The sequence below is a fragment of the Panthera pardus genome, unplaced genomic scaffold (genome assembly GCF_024362965.1).
Source record: "Panthera pardus isolate Hobbes unplaced genomic scaffold, ASM2436296v1 HiC_scaffold_16, whole genome shotgun sequence".
NCBI lineage: Eukaryota > Metazoa > Chordata > Mammalia > Carnivora > Felidae > Panthera > Panthera pardus.
In genome coordinates, this window is record NW_026526721.1 from 92,396,623 (window position 1) to 92,417,515 (window position 20,893).

At 35.2% G+C, this 20,893-nt stretch overlaps 1 protein-coding gene across 2 annotated transcripts in view; it reads left to right on the top strand.

Moving 5' to 3' along the window:
- SPATA16 (spermatogenesis associated 16) overlaps positions 1-20,893 on the top strand; it is a 243,489-nt gene that overhangs the window by 121,520 nt on the left and 101,076 nt on the right. The window lies entirely within an intron of this gene.

Below are 20,893 nucleotides of genomic sequence, written 5' to 3' on the forward strand. Positions count from 1 at the left end.
CTTCCCTTTGATGAATTTTCATCTCCTAAGGTATAGCTACCTGTTATTTCCTACTTGTCGACTGTAGTATTCCAAGAATTTAGCAAGAAAATCTGAGTGGTTTCTACATTTAACTCCAAGCACAACTCCTAGGGAGATATCTGCAGTAATAGGATGAGAAACCTAGGTTGCTGGTAGTTATTGTCTTTAGAACCTTTAAAAATAACACTTTCTTGGAAAGTGAAGTTTAAGGAATTTAAATGGATAATAAAATGGTTCCAAAAAATTAATACCATAAAGTTGACATGAATTCCGTATTGTATAAGAAGGTCCTAGGAGTTACCAAAACTGAATTAAGTGATGGATATGGAAGGCAGAATTAATCCCAACTATATTGACTTTGCAGTCAAACAACTAATATGCCACAACATCTATTTACCTGTGTGTTAATGTGTGTTTTAAAAAATGAAAATAGATCTTTATCTATCTATCTCTTTTTTTACATTCTATTTTTCCTTATACTTTTCTCTAATGTATTCCATTGAATGTGCTCACTTATGACTTCTTCCTAAATTTATTTTCTCCACTGACTTGCCTCTGTGACTTTCTTTCCACCCACATACTTTTCCTAACTATGTGAATGAGAGGGAATTTTAGGAGGTGATGGTAAGCTTCCTTCTGTCCCATACTTTTTTTTAAAAAAAAAGTCCCTAGCTACAAATGAAATTAACAGGTTCAGCATAAACAGATACCACTATCTGTAAAATGATTTTTTGTTTGTTTGGTTTTTTTTTCTGAGACACCTGTGTGGCTCAGTCAGTTAAGTGTCTGGCTCTTGATTTTGACTCAGGTCATGATCTCAGGGTTCATGAGTTTAGCCCTGCATTGGGTTCTTCACTGATGGCAGGGAACTTGCTTGAGATTGTCTCTCTCTCTATCTCTATCTCTGCCACTCTGTGTTCATGCGCTTGCTCTCTCTCTTTCTCTCTCTCTTTCCCTCTCAAAATAAGTAAAATAAACATTAAAAAAATTAATAGATTTTGCTAAGAGGTGGTTTATTAATGTGTGTTCTGAATCTAATCAAAAGATCAATAGAAGGGGCGCCTGGGTGGCTCAGTCAGTTGAGCGTCCCACTTCGGCTCAGGTCAGGACCTCGCAGTTTGTGAGTTCAAGCCCCGCGTAGGGCTCTATGCTGACAGCTCAGAGCCTGGAACCTGCTTCGGATTCTGTGTCTCCCTCTCTCTGCCTCTTCCCCGCTCATGCTCTGTCTCTCTCTATCTCTCAAAAATGAATAAACATTTAAAAAAAATTTTTTTAAACAAAACAAACAAAAAAGATCAATAGAAGAAGGCTAGATGCAACTTCAAAACTAGATTTCAACTAGTAAAAAACGGCTAATGGTGTTCTCCGAGCCAGCTGGTACAGACTCTATAAAGTCAATTGTTAAATATTCTGGAATTTGGGGAGAGCCAGTTATAAAAGTAGAGGAGAAATTAGCAATGCTGGGAGAATTTACACTGTGGAAATTGGCAAATGCTACAAATCCTGGCTTTTTTGGCTTGGGTGAGAGCCAGATTACCAGCATATCATAGACTATAGCTTAATTGTACCAAGTGTGATTGAATTAAAGTTATGACAAAAAATCTTTATGGGTCCTAAAATAAACAATGAGAACTTGAAAATTAGGAATTTGTCAGTATTTGCCATGTAAAATTGGAACTGAATATCCATTGTCCTTGATATATATATCCCTGCAGTAGAATAAGCATATCTGTTTAATATCATGGGATTACTGACCTGACAATATTCCTTGAGGAAATTCCTGATAATTTTTGGAACTATGCTGACATAGACTTTCCTAAAGAGAAGCAGATACAATTAATTTCAGATACATGTGTCTGTCATCTTGGTTTTCTTTGGAATTATAGTTCTCAATATACAGTATTACTCATTATGTTTTCCCCAAGGGAAAGAATGCTACGCACCATGAACATGAATATCATATAGGCCCTTAGCAATTAGATTTTTACTATAAAACAATAAGTACAAATCAATATATAGAACATTCATGTTTATCAATTAAATTCTTGGAGATAGTTTAGTTCAGTCCTCTTACAAGAATATTATATTAAAATTCACTGGAAAAGCCAACACATCAAAGTTATTTTCTCTAAAATGCCAAGTAGTCATGTTTCTGAAATTGAAAGACACTTACCAAATAAAAAAAAAGGCCATTACTATGTGACTTTGGAAATCTTAAAACCATAATTCACAGTGCAGTGGATTATCTCTTTCTGATTCAAGTTAGAATATTTATAACCAGTCCCTAGAAATTGGGCCAGCTAAGGTTTTCTGAGCCTAACCAGCTCCTCTGAGAAAGGAATACCTAGTGACTAGGCCAGAAAAGATCTCCAGGACAGCCTCATAAAAGCCCAGATTCTCAACCAGAGAGACTAGAAAAAAATGCTATAACCTGTTGAATGGAAGGTATTAGTCAACTTTACAACAATGAACAAGAATATATAGATGATAGAAAATGAATAAAAATAGGGATATTTTATTTTGGTTTAGGTTCTACAGGGATGCTGGTCATCCTTGAGCAGACAACTGGCACTGGTTAACTGATGAAAGCACATTTTCAAACCATAAATCTAAATTGAGATTGCTGTAACTCCTCAAGAAACAGCCAACCTGTGAGGCTTTACCTGAAGTAACAAGTACCCTAGCTCTTTAATACCTCTGTTTCAATGCAATGAAAGTATATGTGTTGAAGTAGAATGTCCTTGCTCAAATCTGTCTTTTCTCCCCCAACACACACACACACACACACACACACACACACACACACACACACACACATCATTTGGCACTACCTTCATAAGAAAGATGGTAAGACAAGAAAAATATGCTGAGATGTGAAACAAAAGTAAAGACTATTTTCTGAAGAGAACTAATGACTTTAAAAAAAATTTTTTTTATGTTTATTTATTTTTGAGAGAGACAGAGAATGCGAGTGGATTAGGGGCAGAGAGAGGAGACACAGAATCCAAAGCAGGCTCCAGGCTCTGAGCTGTCAGCACAGAGCCCGACGTGGAGCTCGAACTCACAAGCTGTGAGATCATGACCTGAGCCCAAGTCAGATGCTAAACCAACTGAGCCACCCAGGCGCCCTGGGAACTAATGACTTTTGATAATATGAATGGCATGTCTTTTATTTCTATTTGCTCAATGACTTTCACAGAGTTTGGCATATACCAAGCATTGGTTCAGGGTTTACAAATTAAATTAGCCAGTTTTGAGTTTATGATTAAGAACCATTTAGCTGCAGCAGTAAAGAGATGTTACATGAAATTTTTAGTACAACCCTGGTATAAAGATAAATATGAGAGTGTGCACATAATAGTTAAGTTATGGTAACAGTATCATGCCTTCTATAGTTAAGATCTATAAGGCAAAAAAAAAAAAAAAAAGAAAGAAACTACACAGAATATTTAGTTAAGACCATGCTGTGTAGGAGGAAGCAAACAGAAGGTAATACCAAAGGGGAAAGTACAACCAAAACTTCTATCCATCATTAAGGAGGAGTTAGTTGTGTATTTATACATATATGAACTAGATGAGGGATACTAGAGCAGTAATAATACATTTAAATGCTCACAAATGGCAGGCTTATGGTGTGTGAAGGAGGCCAATAAGATAAAAGTGTTGTTGTATTACAGACAACTAGAGACCACAATCTACAATGGCCATATAACTTATCTTTTAAGCTTGTTAGTGAAAATGGGCACTATTAAGAAATACCAGGAAAACAGGCATAAAATAGGACCGCTATGAGCACACTGGCCATCTGGTCACCTACCACAGCCCTTCTGGAGGGAGTGGCCATATTCAAGTCCAGCTAATGTTGCTATAATCAAATGTAGGTTCAGTGTTGCAGATTTTTGAGTCTTCAAGAAATAATATTTTTCAGAACTTGGCAAGAAGAAATTTCTTAAATTTTAAATGCCAATTATTTCAAGTTTTTCAAATACTGTGTCATCTTAAAAAAACTGAAGTAGTTCCATAAAAATGTAACTCACTGATTTGTTGCAACAAATCTTGTCTGTTCTACCTTTTATTTATAATATTATTTAATAATACATTATATATAATACTATGAGAAATCGATTAGATAATAAAATATGTACCTTTGCCCTTCTTAAAGTAATACACAAGCAATATGTTCCTGTTAATCCAAATCAAAACACAGTACTTTAAGATAAATTAATTCATGGCTACCATGATAAGCCAGATAGTAGAGTTAGTAGAAGTGGGAGTAGGTGAGTTTCTGGAGACCCAGCAAATAATTTGGGAGTTTGGTTTTATTGTTATTTTGTTATGAAAGCTAATCTTACTGGAAATTGGAAATGATGCATATATAAATCACCAACCTCCAAAGAAAAGAGTGATCCAAAAGTAAATTTAAGTGTTTGTTCAGAAATCTAGTAACATAAAACAGTGGTATTGCTGTTGATAAGCAATCACTCTGGAGTAGTACTACAATAGCAAGCAGGAAGATACTATGTCAGCTGTTTTAGTGTCATAGAACTCTGTGATTTTAAATGAGATTATTATGTATCTTGAAAGGGAGGAGAATATACTGACAGGTAGATCAAGACAAGTGATTCTGAAGAGATGATAGTAGTGTTGGGAGTTTATTTCATCTTAGTTCTTATTCAATTGGAAGTGTAAAATCCATTCAAACATCATGCAAGATGCTAAAAATACATCACAGATTTTTTTGGTTAGAATAAGTTCTCATTTATGCCTTCAAATAGTATAAATGAAGTGTGTAGGCTAATTTTTATCCTTAAACTGGCCATATGCCTGAAGAGCTTTCTCTTTCTTTATTGGAGACAGTTTGCCTTTGCCAGAACAGCTTTAGTGTAGGCTAGCATTAGTCAGTCCTATGTGACATATACTTGTATGTTCGAAGATGGACGTGATCATTCTACCATTAAGTGATTTTCCCTTTTCCTAGGTATGAGAAAACTGTGTGACCCCTAAGCATGGTAAAATGTTGCTTCTTCATGTATGATTTCCAAAACAGATACTAATAAAGACAAATTTAGTCATTTCACATAGCTTAGGTTAAATATCTGAGTATAACTCACGCAATTTGTAGTGTTTGTGATTTTAAGGAAAAAAGAAGGTTGAAATATACTAAAACTTCAAGTTTATAACCACCTTTTAAGTCTTAGGGATTTAAAATTACAGACTCATAAATGTCTAAACTTACAACAAATGTACTAATCTTAAGGTTCAATGATATGCAGTGGCTTAAAAATAATTGTCCTTCTGAAAACTATAGAAAGCTTATGAAAGAAATTGGAGAAGACACAAAAAAACTGGAAAAATATTCCATGCTCCTGGGTAGGAAGAACGAATATTGTTAAAATATCAATACTATCCAAGGCAATCTACATATTCAAGCAATACCTATTAAAATAACACCAGCATTCTTCACAGAGCTAGAACAAACAATCCTAAAATTTGTATGGAGCCAGAAAAGATCCTGAATAGCCAAAGCAATCTTGAAAAAGAAAACCAAAGCTGGAGGCATCGCAATCCCGGACTTCAAGCTATACTACAAAGCTGTAATCATCAAGACAGTATGGTACTGGCACAAAAACAGACACTCAGATCAATGGAACAGAATAGAGAACCCAGAAATGGACCCACAAACGTATGGCCAACTAATCTTTGGCAAAGCAGGAAAGAATATTCAGTGGAATAAAGACAGTCTTTTCAGCAAGTGGCGCTGGGAAAACTGGACAGCGACATGCAGGAAAATGAACCTGGACCACTTTCTTACACCTTACACAAAAATAAACTCAAAATGGATGAAAGACCTCGATGTAAGACAGGAAGCCATCAAAATCCTCGAGGAGAAAGCAGGCAAGAACATCTTTGACCTCAGCCGCAGCAACTTCTTACTCAACACGTCTCCGGAGGCAAGGGAAACAAAAGCAAACATCAACTATTGGGACCTCATCAAAACAAAAACCTTCTGCACATCAAAGGAGACAATCAGCAAAACCAAAAGGCAACTGACAGAACGGGAGAAGATATTTGCAAATGACATATAAGATAAAGGCTTAGTATCCAAAATGTATAAAGAACTTACCAAACTCAACACCCAAAAAACAAATAATCCAGTGAAGAAATGGGCAAAAGACATGAATAGACACTTCTCCAAAGAAGACATCCACATGGCCACTGACACATGAAAAACATCCCTCATCATCAGGGAAATACAAATTAAAACCACAATGAGATACCACCTCACACCTGTCAGAATGGCTAACATGAACAACTCAGACAACAGATGTTGGCGAGGATGCGGAGAAAGAGGATCTCTTTTGCACTGCTGGTGGGAATGCAGACTGATGCAGCCAGTCTGGAAAACAGTATGGAGGTTCCTCAAAAAATTAAAAATAGATCTACTCTACGACCCAGCAATTGCCCTACTAGGTATTTATCCAAGAGATACAGGTGTGCTGTTTCGAAGGGACATATGCACCCCAATGTTTATAGCAGCACTATCAACAATAGCCAAAGTATGGAAAGAGCCCAAATGTCCATCAATGGATGAATGCATAAAGAAGATGTGGAATTATACATACACACACACACACACACACACACACACACACACACACACACACACATATACATACAATGGATTATTACTCGGCAATCAAAAAGAACAAAATCTTGCCATTTGCAACTACATGGATGGAACTAGAGGGTATTATGCTAAGCGAAATTAGACAGTCAGAGAAAGACAAATATCATATGACTTCACTCATATGAGGACTTTAAGATACAAAACAAATGAACGTATGGGAAGGGAAGCAAAAATAATATAAAAACAAGGAGGGGGACAAAACATAAGAGACTCTTAAATATAGAGAACAGAGGGTTACTGGAGGGGTTGTGGGAGGGGGGGATGGTCTAAATGGGTAAGGGACATTAAGGAATCTGCTCCTGAAATCATTGTTGCACTACATGCCAACTAACTTGGATGTAAATTTAAAAAATATATAAATTAAAAAAAAAGGAATTGTTGCCTTAAGAAAAGTTGAACCTTTTGGATATGACCCAAATTATAAGTAAATTATTGCAAGAATAAATTATTTTACATACATATGGGAAAAAAAATTTAACATGGGCTATTGAAAAGGACATCCAAAAATTCATTAGAATAAAACGAACACTGGGGCGCCTGGGTGGCTCAGTTGGTTGAGCATCCGACTTCAGCTCAGGTCATGATCTCACAGCTTGTGAGTTCGAACCCTGTGTTGGGCTCTGTGCTGACAGCTCAGAGCCTGGAGCCTGCTTCGGATTCTGTGTCTCCCTCTCTCTTTGCCTTTCTCCTGTTCATGCTCTGTCTCTCTCTGCCTCAAAAAATAAAGATAAACATTAAAAAAAATTTTTTTTTGTAAAAAAAAAAAAAACATTGACTCTGAATTCTCCCATCTTGCTGATGTATGTCATGATAATTACTTTTGTTCCTCTTCTGTTTTGAATGATGTGCTATGCATTTGTATTACCTATAGACATTTCTAAAATAATTTAGAAAGCTACCATTCTTAGACTGTGTGCACTCTCTGCAAATAATGGCCTGGAAAACTTGTGGAAGAATATAGAGAAAGATTTTTTTCTGTCCTATAAATCCAACCTTGCATCTTAAAAAAAAAAAGTGGTAGGGTAATGAAGACTACATAAGAAAGAGTGCAGAAAGGCGCTAGGATGTCATGTTTTAAGTGTGAAGAAATAAAGATGTCCTCTTCTTTTCCTTTCCCTTCAAGCGGATGTTCACATGATTCCACATTTCCTATAAGAGTGGAATGTAGAAAAACATAAAAAAGTTTAATGCAAAGGAGCTGAAGTTTAACTCCTGAGTATTCTGTGCTATTTTATAATGTCTAAGTGTTGCCAAGTGAATTAGAGTTTAGTCTGCAGATGCTAAGATTATGATAAATGGATCAAAACCCTCATGTAATCTGTAAATTGGAGATAATAATAGCATTTAAGTCACAGAGGTTATGAGGATGAACGAGACAATTTGTGTAGTACCTGTTACACAATACTTGGCACATCATAAATTCTCAATAAAACAAATATGCTATTATCATTGCTTTTGTTGTTGTTAACAATTGGAGCTCTTTGAAGATAGATGAAGCTACCTAAAGAGACAATGAGTTTCTCAACATTGAATCCAGAACATGTTGAGCAATCATTTAGCTGAGATATTGCGCTACAAGAGACAAGTTTGCACACAATAGTATTAGATCTTGTCTCACTCTGAATCAACACATCTGTGTTTTTGGAAATCCCAGTGTTAACATAGGAGTTGAAAGGCATGATTTTGGTTGGTTTAAGGAGTTGAAAGGGGCAAGATGAAAAGTTTTGCATGTGAATATGTCATGAATTTTAGCATCCTCTTTCATTCTGAGAGATATTCCCATTATTCTTGAAGTGAGTTAGAGTGGAGAGTTCCCCCAGAGTGGGCAGGTGGAAGTTCAAATTACATAAAGATAACTGTTCAGGTCACCTGGTTTTGACTCCAGTTCTCCCTTTTTTTCCTTTCCTCATTTCTGTCAAAAATAGCAGTACCCTGACAAAAGAGTAAGGTGGAAATCCTAACAGCACATAGCCAGAAACTCTCAAATTCTGCACTGCTCCACCCCCTTTTTTTAAATACTGGCATTGGTTCATCACACTATTATGCACATAAATTGATCTTGATGCCACTAATTGTGAAAATTGCTTATAAGTCAAAAATTCTGTTTCTGTATCTATCTTCTGAATGGGGAATTGTCTACATTAGAGAATTAGAGTCAAGCCTGTGTTCCACTTCCAGGACTGCAATGACTAGCTGTGTGTGACATTGGGCAAGTTAATTAAGTAACCTCTTTCAGTTTCAATTTCCTCAACCATAAAATGGAGATAATAATACTACTTTACAAAGTAAGCACAAGGACTGCATGAAATAATGAGTATAAAACACTAAACTCGGTGCCTGGCATATAGTAAGCCCTCAATTAATTATTGCTGCTGCTGCTGCCATTATCTTTGTTTTGTTGCTGTTGCTGCTGTTGTTGCTCTAAGCTTTGAAGAATGATGTCTAAAACCCTAAAACATTCACTAAATTAATTCCGTCAAGTGTAACTTTGGTATAAATATTATATTCCTGAACTACCACCCCAGTTTATCTCAATTTTGGCAGCAATCATCTATGATCCCTTGCTCTTTGCCAAACTTTATGTCAGATGCTTGTAGTACATTATCTTTGCTCCTCACAACTCTGCGAAGAAATTATAGTCTACATTTTTTAGGTGAGAAAACTTAAGCCAGAGTTTGAATGACTTGCCAAAGATCATATCATTGATAAGTAGTAAATCGGGAATTCGACCTTAATTTTATCACCAAGACCCTGACTCCTACACAAAGGATGCACTTGTTATTGTCAGACTTCATATTTACCACTTGGGTGAGTTTGAAATAGGATTGCCTCATTGTGGTATATTTCATATTTTCATTTTTTTATCACTAGTGAGCTTGTGCATATTTAATATATTTATTGGATAATCATGTTTCCTCTTCTGTGAAATGCCCATTTGTGTATCTATTGTTCATTTCTCATTGAATTGTCTTTTTATCCTTGAATCAGGGGGTTCTTTATATATTCTGGGTACTAATAAATTTTAGTAATGTATGTTCCAAGTAATTCCTTCCAATTTATGGTTTATATAATCATACTTTTTGGTATCTTTTGATAAAAAATAAATCTCTATTTTTAATGTAGCTAAGTGTAGTCATATCCTTTATGATTTGCACTGCTTGAGTTTTTAAAAAATTCTCTCCTATCCCAAGCTCATCAAGATAGACTTCTATATTGTCTTCAAGAGTTTTAAAGTTTTTCTTATGCCTTTAATGTTTTGACCCAATGATAATTGTTTTTTTTTATATATGATGTGAAGTAGGAGTCTATTATTATGTTTTTCCCTCAATGGATAGTTATGTTGGTATCATCTTATTAAATCCCTTTGCTACTGAACTTCAATGTTAGCTCTGTTTATATCAGTTTTCTATATATGAATATGTCCATTTCTGGTCTCCATTCTTTTCATACATCTATTTGTCTGTTGCATTGCCAAAACCACATTATCCTACATAGAATAGTTTATAATATGTCTTCATATCTAGCAAAGGAAACGTTCCCAACTGATTCTTTTTCAGAAATATCTTGTCTATTTTAAGCCATTTGCTCTTCCACATAAACTATAGAAAGTCTGAATTTGAATTCCAAACCAGAAGAGTGTAGGTTCTAGTTAGGAACTCCCAAGGAAGACTTTCTTACTTTCTTTTTTGCCCTCTGCTAGGATCCAAGGCCAAGACTGACATGCTATTCCACTATTTTGCTCTGTAAGAGTTTCTCCTAATTCTTTCACTGAAAGTGTTATTTTTAAGAAAAAGTTTAATCAGGTTGCCTATTCAATCTTTGCCCTGCTAAAACTTCAAGACTTGTCTACTTTTCCCCATACACATGTCCTGTTAAAAGAAAGTTACTAGGCCAATAAATATTAACTTATATCCTCAGGAAAAAAAAAACAGCTTTTTATTTGCTTATTAAACCTTCTTTACTTATATAACACTATCGACATATTTTTTAAATGCCTATTTGACACAAAAGCCAAGCAGATGGCACCCCCAATGGCCAAAGCTAAAACAATTGGAATAACAACGCAAATATTGCTAGTATCAAATTATAACCCATTATATTAAATGAATGTCGAAATCTGAGTTTATGCAAATAAAAAACATAATTGAATAAGTATATGGGGGATAAAGAAAAACTCTTTATTACAGAAGAATTCCAATTAATATATGTAGAATAAATTGGAAAAAATGAATGTTAGCAAACACCACAGTAATAATCATTGCAAGCAAGATCCGCTAATGGACTTTCAGTTTACAATCCAGCATGTAAGGAACTTAGAAGTCAACTACTCCATCTTAACAACAAGTAAATAGCTGAACTAACCAAAAAATCAATAGTTCTTCTTAGATCTGTAAGAGTAGTGAGGCCACAGGGCAAGCCAGCTGTCCCAAAGTTGGAGAGACAGACAAATACAAAAATCACAACTTACTTAAGGAGAAACTTCTAAGTGGAAACATCTGTGGGAACCAGAACTAAGGTAGGAAAATCTGAATTATAATTGACAAATAGCTGAGGGCTCAACTCTGAGAACTAAAAAATTCCACAGGAATCTGGTCACTGGGAGGCCCCTACACTTTGGGGAGTTTTCCCTCCAGGAACTCTACCAGGTTCTCACAGTGAATATGAGAGAACAATTCCTTCATACTTCCAGCAAGAGTAGAGGAAAAGAAACCATTCTGAAATATGCCAAGGCATTAGATTCTTCTTGCCCTGCCTTCAAGAGAAACTATTTTACCAGAGCCTAACATACCTAGAGGAAGGTAAATACACAACTCCATCTTATTCTAGCCTTCTACATTGGGGGAGGGAATTACCCACTACTGTTCTCCTCTAGCTATTCCATCAGACCTAAGGCAAGGAGGAGAAGAAACTGAAAATCACTGATGAAGCTTATAGTTCCTGGCACAGGCTCACCTGACATAAATCATAGACTGAGACCTAACTGTGGACTTTAGAATACTTCCCCCTCCTCACACTTACCACTACATTCCTGAAGGTCTATTTACTGCACTTCCTTTTACCTACCACATTATGTCCACCTTTCAGTAAAAAAACAAGGCATACTAAAACAACCCAAAACAGAAGAATATACATTCTTTTCAAGTACACATGGACCATTCCCCATGATAGTTCACATGTTAGTCCACAAAAGAAGTCTAAATAAATTTAAGAAGATTGATGTCACATCAAGCATCTTTTCCAACCACAACAGTATGAAACTAGAAATCAATTACAAAAAAAAAAAAAAAAAAACACTGAAGAAAACACAAACACAGAGGTTAAACAAAGTGCTACTAAACAACCAATGAGTCAATGAAGAAATAAAAGAAGACATACAAAAAATATCTTTAGACAAATGAAAATGGAAACAATATTCCAAAATCTTTGGGACATGGAAAAAGCAATTCTAAGAAGGTCATTCATGGTGATACAGGACTACCTATAGAGAAACAAGAAAATCTCAAATAAACAATCTACATTTACATTTAAAGGAACTAGAAAAAGAATAACAAAACAAACCCCAAAGTTAGAAGGAAGGAAATAATAAAGATCAGAGTAGAAATAAATGAAGAGTCTTTAAAAAAAAAGCAACTGATAAAGATCAATAAAACTAAGAGTTGGTTCTTTGAAAAGGTAAACAGAATTGACAGACTTGATTAGACAACCTAGAAGAAATGGATAAATTTCTAGAAACATACAATTTTCTAAGACTGAATTATGAAGAAATGGAAATTTTGAGTCGACCAATTACTAGTAATGAAATAGAATCAGTAATCAAAAAAATTCCAGCAAACAAAAGTACAGGTCCAGAGGACTTCACATGTGAATTCTACCAAGAATTTGAAGAGGAGTTAATGCCTGTCTTTTTCAAATTATTTTTAAAAATTGGAGAGGAAGGAATACTTTCAAATTCATTTTATGTGGCCAGAATTACCTTGATACCAAAATAAGACAAAGGGACAAAATAATAATAATAATAATAATAATAATAATAATAATAATAAATAACAGGCCAATATCCCTGATGAGCATAGATCAAAAATCTTCAACAAAATATTAGCAAACCAAATTCAACAATATATTAAAAGGGTTATAAACCTGACCAAGTGAAATTCATTCCAAGGATGCAAGCATGGTTTAACATTTGCAAATCAGAGGTGCTTGGGTGGCTTAGTCAGTTGAGTGTCCCACTTCAGCTCAGGTCACGATCACGTGGTCTGTGAGTTAGAGCCTCACATCATCGGGCTGTGTGCTGACAGCTCAGAGCCTGGAGCCTGCTACAAATTCTGTGTCTCCCTCTTTCTCTGTCCCTCCCCCAGCTCACACTCTGTCTCTCTCTCTCTCTCTCTCTCTCAAAAATAAATAAACATTTTTTAAAAACATTTGCATATCAATCAACATGATGTACCACATTAACGAAACAAAAGATAAAATCATATAACCATATCAAATAGGTGTAGAAAAAGTGTTTGACAAAATTAAATATCCATTTATGATAAAATCTCAACAAACTGGGTTTTAAGAGAACATACCACAACATTAGAAAGGCGGAGTGTGACAAGCCTACTCAATGGTGAAATGCTAAAATCTATTCCTCTAAGATCAGAAGCAAGACAAGGATGCCCCCTCTCACCACATTTATTCCACATAGTATTAGAAGTCCTAGTCCCAGCAATCACATGAGAAAAAAATAATAAAAGACATCCAAGTCAGAAAGGAAGAAGTAAAACTGTCATTATTTGCAGATGACTTGATACTATATATAGAAAACCCTAAAGACTCAAAAACAAAATCTGTTAGAACTAATAAATGACTTCAGTAAAGTTGCAAGATAGAAATATACAGAAATCTGTTGCATGTCTATATGCTAATAATAAACTATCAGAAATGGAATTTAAGAAAACAATCCTATTTATAGTTGCATCAAAAAGAATAAAATACCTAGAAGTAAATTTAACTAAGAAAGTGGAAGACTTATACTCTGAAAACTATAAAACATTGATGAAAGAAATTAAAGACAACACCAATAAATGGAAAAATATACCATGCTCATGGATTGGAAGAATTAATATTGTTAAAAATGCCCATATTACCCAAAGCAACCTACTGATTCAGTGCAATGCTTATCAAAATGCCTATGGCATTTTTCACAGAACTAGAATAAATAATCTTAAAATATGTATGGAACCACAAAAGACCTCAAGTAACCAAACCAATCTTGAGAAAGAATAACAAAACAAAAAGTCATGCTCCCAGATTTCAAGATATGCTACACAGGTAAGTCATTAAAACACTATGATTCTGGAAAAAAAAAACAGACAAATGAATCAATAGAACAGAATAGAAAGCCCTGAAATAAACCCATGATTATAGATTCAATTAATCAGTAACAAAGGAAGGAAGAACAAACAATTGGAAAAACACAATCTCTTTGAAAAATGGTGTTGGGAAACTGGACCACATTCTTACACCATATACAAAAACAAACCCAAAATGGATTCAACACTTTAATATCTAAAACCATAAAACTCCTAGAAGAAAATATAGACAGTAAGTCTTTGACATTGGTTATAGCAATTTTTTTTGGATATGTCTTCTCAGGCAAGGGCAACAAAAGCAAAAATAAGCAATAGGGCTACATCAAACTAAAAGGTTTTTGCATACTAAAGGAAACCATCAACGAAACAAAAAGCCAGTTTACTAAATGGGAGAAGATACTTGCAAATGATGGAGCCAATAAGGGGTTACTTTCAGAATATATTTTAAAAATTCATTAACTCAATAACAGCAGCAACAACAACAGGAACCCAAATTTAAAAATGGGCAGAGCGGGGACCTGGTTGGCTCATGCAGTTGAATGTCCAACCCTTGATTTCGGCTCAGGTCATGATTTTGGGGTCATGGGATCAAGCTCTGCATTAGGCTCTGCACTGATTGTGGAGCCTGCTCAGGATTTTCTCTCTCTCTCTCTCTCCCTCCCCCTCCCCCACTCATGCATGCTTGCTCTCAAAATAAATAAACATTAAAATTTTTTTAAAATAAATTAAAAAAATCAAAATGGGCAGAGGATCTGAATAGACACCTTTCCAAAGAAGACATACAGATGGCCAACAGGCACATAAATAGGGGTTCAACATCATTAATCATCAGGGAACTGCAAATCAAAACCATAATGAGATACCACCTCATACCTGTCAGAATGGCTATTATCAAAGAGACAAGAAATAATACGTGTTCTTAAGGATGTGGATAAAAGAGATCCCTCTTTTGGTGGTGCACTGCTGGTGGTAAAGTAAATTGGTGCAACCACTGTGGAAAATGGTATAGAGTTCCTCAAAACATTAAAAATAGCAATACCATATAATCTAGCCATTCCACTTCTGGTATTTATCTGAAGACAACAAAACACTAATTTGAAATGATACATGTACCCACCCCTATGTTCATTGCATTATTTACAATAGCCAATATAGGGAAGCAACCTAAGTGTCCATCAACAGATGATGGATAAAGAAAATATGGATGGGGGTGTATGTATATAATATATATTACATATAATGAAATATTACTCAGCCGTTTAAAAGAGTGAAATCAAGCCATTTGAGATAACACGGATGGACCAAGAGGGTATTCTGCTAAGTAAAGTAAGTCCAAAGAGAAAGACAAATACCATATAATTTCACTTATATGTGGAATCTAAAAAACAAAACAAATGAACAAACCATAGATATAGAGAAAAAACTGGTGTGGGCAGAGAGGCAGGGAATGGGGGAATGAGGAAAATAAGTAGAGCAAATTTAGAGGTACAACTTCCAGTTATAAAATAAGTAAGTCATGGGAATGTGATACATAGCATAGGGAACACAGTCAATAATGTAATAACTTTGTATGGTGATAGATGGTAACTAGACCTATCATGGTGACTCTTTTATAGTGTATAAAAATATCAAATCACTATGTTGTACACCTAAAACTAATATAAAATTGTATGTCCATTATAATTCAATAAGAAAAAAATTATCTCCTTCAAATATTTATCAGTTGAAAAGGGAAGCCTAGTCACTTTATGGTGGAAATAAATGAGCAAATACCACTGTAATCAAGTGATTAAGGTTAATATCACCAGTAATAAAACACCTACATTATGTACCCCCCGTTAGTATGCAATGAGGACACCACATCACTTCTATAGTATTCTTGCCTAAAATGCATAATTTCAATCTAATCATGAAAAAACATCATAAAAACTTAATTTGGGAAACATTCTACATAATAACCAATTAGTTCTCATTAAAAACATCAAGGCCATGAAAGACAAACAAAGAATGAGGAAATGTCAAAGATTGGAAGACACTAATGATACACAACTAAATGTATAGTGGGATCCTTGATTGACTCCTGGAACAGAAAAGTGGCATTAAGGAAAAAACTGGTAAAACTTAGAAAAATCTATAGTTTAGTTAGTAGCAATGTACCAATAATCATTTCCTAGTTTATTCACTATTCTTTGGCTTTGTCAGTTGTCGAGATTAGAGGAAGCTAGGGGGAATCTAGGTAGAATGATACACTATTTTTGCAATTTTGCTGTAAATTTCAAATTATCTCAAAACAAAAACTTGAGAAACTTGTTTTTTATGTTTGTTTTCAGTCCATCTTGTTTGAAAGTATCAACTTTACTAGGTAGTGTTTCTCTGATCATCTCATCCACCATATTCTTAAATTTGAGACTTAACATTTTAAAGACATTTTTATCATATTTCACTCCCAGCCTATTTTGGGATATCCTTTGCCTGCTATAATTTAAGAACATGTTCTTTTTCTACATATTATATCTCCTACAGATTCCATCTTAATTTTAGCTTCTGGAGCTTACTTTGATATTCTTTTATACTCTTCTTTAATTACCTGAGTCATAAAATCTGGTACTGACACTATTAGAATTGGGGCTAGACCATCAGGATCCGCAGTTCAGTTCTATCATTTACATTTGCATTGGCCTTAGCAAGACCTTTGGCCTCTGTGGAATGAGAATTATGATAGGACCCAGTCTCATCTCTCTAAAAGTTGTTATGAGAATCAACTGTCTTCTTTCCCCTGGATTCCCTGACATCATACTCTCTGGATTTTTTCCTACCCAATCTCTTATTCATCAACCCACTACTTAAAAATTACTGTTTCCAAAGGGTCAATCCACTCTTAAATCCCCTCTGCTGGTTTTAACTAATCAATCTACTAATGATTCCAAAATTTATGCCTACATTCTCAGATCTTGTTGCCAACCTCCACATTTATATATTCAAGCACCTTCTGGATATTCCCACTTTACTGTATTATAAACATCTCAACCAAAACATATGTTCTAAACTGAACTCTGTTGCTCTCAAAAACTTAACTCTCCAGTATCTTAATTATCTAACATAATGGATTGATTAATTAAATAGTGGAATTGCCCACAAAATACAATGCAACCATTTTAATTACTGTTACAGATGCAAATTTACTAATGTGGAAGCTATCCTCACCATATTGGTTATTTTAAAAAGCAGGTTAAAAAGCAATATGTGAAGAAAAAAAGCAATATGTGTAGTATGCTCTATTTACAGAGCAAATTTGAACACATCTCTCTCCAGACTAATTACTTTAAATGACTCTCCATAATCTACAAAATAAATCCTGGCAAAAAAAATTAAAAGGTCTCTTGTAATTAAGACCCTGTTTGTCTCTCTGTCACTCTGGCCTCCTTTACACACACACACACACACACACACACACACACACACACACACACACACTTCAATACTGAAATATTACCCAAGCACAGCATGCTATTTCACGCTTATACACATTTGCATATCTTTTGCTCAGAATAGCTTTTCCCCCTGATTATCTCTGAAGCCTGTTGGGGACCCACCTCCTCTGGGAAGGTTTCCCTAACTCTGTTTTCTCCCAAATAAGATTAATTACTTTTTTTCCATATTATTTCTATGCCTTGTCTTTATACCTACTAGTGCATAGTCCATGTCACAATTATGTCCTTAAATGTAAGTTTATCTTAAAATACCAAGGGTTTCTTGAAGATGGGGAACTGATTAATTCACCCTTTTCACCTTCACTTTCTATCTTCAGGACTCAATCACATTAGTCACAGTATAAATATTTGTGGAAGTGAAATTAGAATGCATATGAAAGCACATAATATACCACAGATGGAGTGCTCTGAAATGAAAGATAGTATTTTTCTATTTAAATTCACTGAACAGATTCTTCAAAAGGGGACTCCTCACCTAAATTAATGTAATCTGGGTGTCAAAATCTTGAATCTGATGATGAAGTAGGTAAAATCCCCTTAAGTCAGGTATCTATTAAAATAAATACAGAATTAAAGGGGAGCTCCTTTTTCCAGAACTTTATAAAAGTCAACAAAAGGATTTATTGGGAATAATTGGGCCCAGGCTCTGTAATGAGAACTTCATGATTTTTGCTCTACATATTACATGACTTGAATTTTTCCAAGCCTTATCAACCTGTGAACACAAATCATATTATAATAATGGAAACAACTCCATATACCTGCAAAATACAAGATTTTACCTCTCCTCCAACTGACTTGGGATTTCTGGGATCTGACTCAGATACACTCCAGAAAAGGGTAGAGTGGAATAGCATGATATGAAGAGGTTGATTTTTAATGTTAGCATGTAAGGCACGTACATGGTTTTGTATATACAACCTACGTACAAATATGCTCACAAAATACAATTAATGTTCATTGTAATGTTCAGCATATAATTCCATAGGGATATTACATTCAGAAACTCTCACTCAAGAATTTCTCTGCTTGGAATATTTTGGCAAATTAATGAAGATTCTCTTGTGGTGGCCCTTCCTGTTGGCTGTCATCGTTCTCTCTTCCATAGATGACTTTACCAGTTCATCTAACTCATCCTTGGCCCAGAGTTAATTATCAAAGTTCTTCCTATAAGGCGTGGACGACCCACTTTCCTGGCAGATGTTTGGTAAATCTTTGCTATTGATCAGGGAAATCCTTAACATCTTTCTCACATTTAAAAAATACGTTTAAAACTAGCAATGAGTATTGCTGATTTGACTGACTCCATTCATTGCCTGTGGGCTTAAGTTTATTGAATAAAATGGCAAGCTGGCACGGGGTATTACTTAAAATTTCATCTTTGCTATTGTTTTTACATCAATATTCTTGAATCCTACTCGATTAAAGGCATGTCTGATATGACCTTGCTGTTACTGGGGGGTTTTTGTTTGTTTTATTTTTAATTTTTTTTAATGTTTTTGTTTATTCCTGAAGGGGGGGGGCAGAGAGAGAGAGGGAGACAAAGAATCTGGAGCAGGCTCCAGGCTCCAAGCTGTCAGCTCTTGGCTCTGTGTGTCAGCACAGAGCCCAACAAAGGGCTCAAACCCATTAACTGAGCAGAAGTATGATGCTACTGAGCCACCTAGGTGCCCCATTGTTACTGGGTTTTATATCAGTCTTCAGTCTTGGGGTTCCTCACCAAGGAACTGGAAACAAGCCCCAACCCCAAGGGCAAAGGGAATCCCCTCTCTGCTAGTGTAGTGTGCAGACTCTTAGGGATCTCATAAGATTCTTTTCCTAGGTTTGTTGTGTTATAAATGTTAATTGCTCAAAAGACTATCTTTGAGTCATGAGTCTATACCAACTGATTCCTGTGAAAGATTTTGCTTTCCTCAAATAAATTCTGTAAAATCATGGCTATGGCTGTAGATTTTTAAAACCCTGACTCTTCCTGAGACATAAATGACTGCATTGTCTCTTGAGGGATGCAAGCCCCAGCACTTTCCTGATTCAGGAATATCTGGAATGGATCCCATTAGGGCAGAGCCTTGCGACTTCCTGTGCCTCACCTTTGATTAGACCCAGGGCAGTAGTAGCAGCTCAGAAGTGCATTAACAGAGTTATTATTAACTCTTTTATACCCAGAATCAGGCGGAGTATATGAGTATAATAAGAACAGGGTTTTCCCTACACTCACCATGAATGTTTATCCTTATAATGTATCTAGCCCCCTAGATCTCACTCTACCACCAACACTAGACACAACCTGGAGCCCCCACACCATCCTTCAAAGGAGACACTCATTGTCTTAAGATTTTCAAAAACTTTAGAGTTTTGTTAAGAAGCTCTTGCTGCACAATCTACTCTTCTGTGACCTGGTATGGTTTGTTTCATCATGCTCACAGAACTGTTTCTTTCCTTACAAACAACTCTCTTGAAAAAAATATTTGCCAGCTGTTATTGCTTTCCAAAATTATTTATTTATATTTTAATTTATAAATATGCTACCATTACTTAACGCCTCTGGGCACATTTGCAAAATTAAAAACACAATTAAAAAAAAATAAGACAAACACCATGCAAACTGTGGTTCATGGGCAGAGGGGGTGGAGAGCATTGTCTCTGCCTACATTAAACTCCCTTCAAGCAAACATCTAAATAAACAGATGGATATTGCACTGTGTCCCAAAAGAAATGTAAAAGTTTCCTAAAATCAATACCATGAACCAGTTCAAGAAGACAAAAGCTTCTCCTAAGAGTGAAAGGGTTATTACCTTGCAAACTCAACAATTGCAGTGCTAGAATCTAGCATCTGGCCTCTAACATCTTCCATGTATTCTGTCCCAAAAGCTCAATAATGTAAATATTGCTTGTAACTGGCACATAGTAAGTGCTCAATAAATACATAAATAAATAGTTGTTTGCTTTAATATACATACCGTTTTAATTTTCAAACTTATCGCTTTCCTGACACTGTTCACATAGAGAATCCTTCATTTTTTTCCCCACAACCCAGCTTGTATTCTCTTTTCATATAAAGAATAATGTATAGAAATTTTACTTTGTGTTAGTATGATTGTGTGTGTTGGAGAATCTGTGAAGGAGTGAAAATGCATCTTGATTGTCTATTAGCCAAGCTTTCTGATTCCAATCTATAAATTTAAAACTACAAAGTAAACATTTGGAAATGAGTTTTAGCATAAAAATCAGGGTTCCTATGGATTACATCTCCTGATAAATCCTATAAGAAAGTCACCTAGTAAACTAAGGATAAATATATATCTCTAAGAAAATACACATCTTATAGGAGAAAA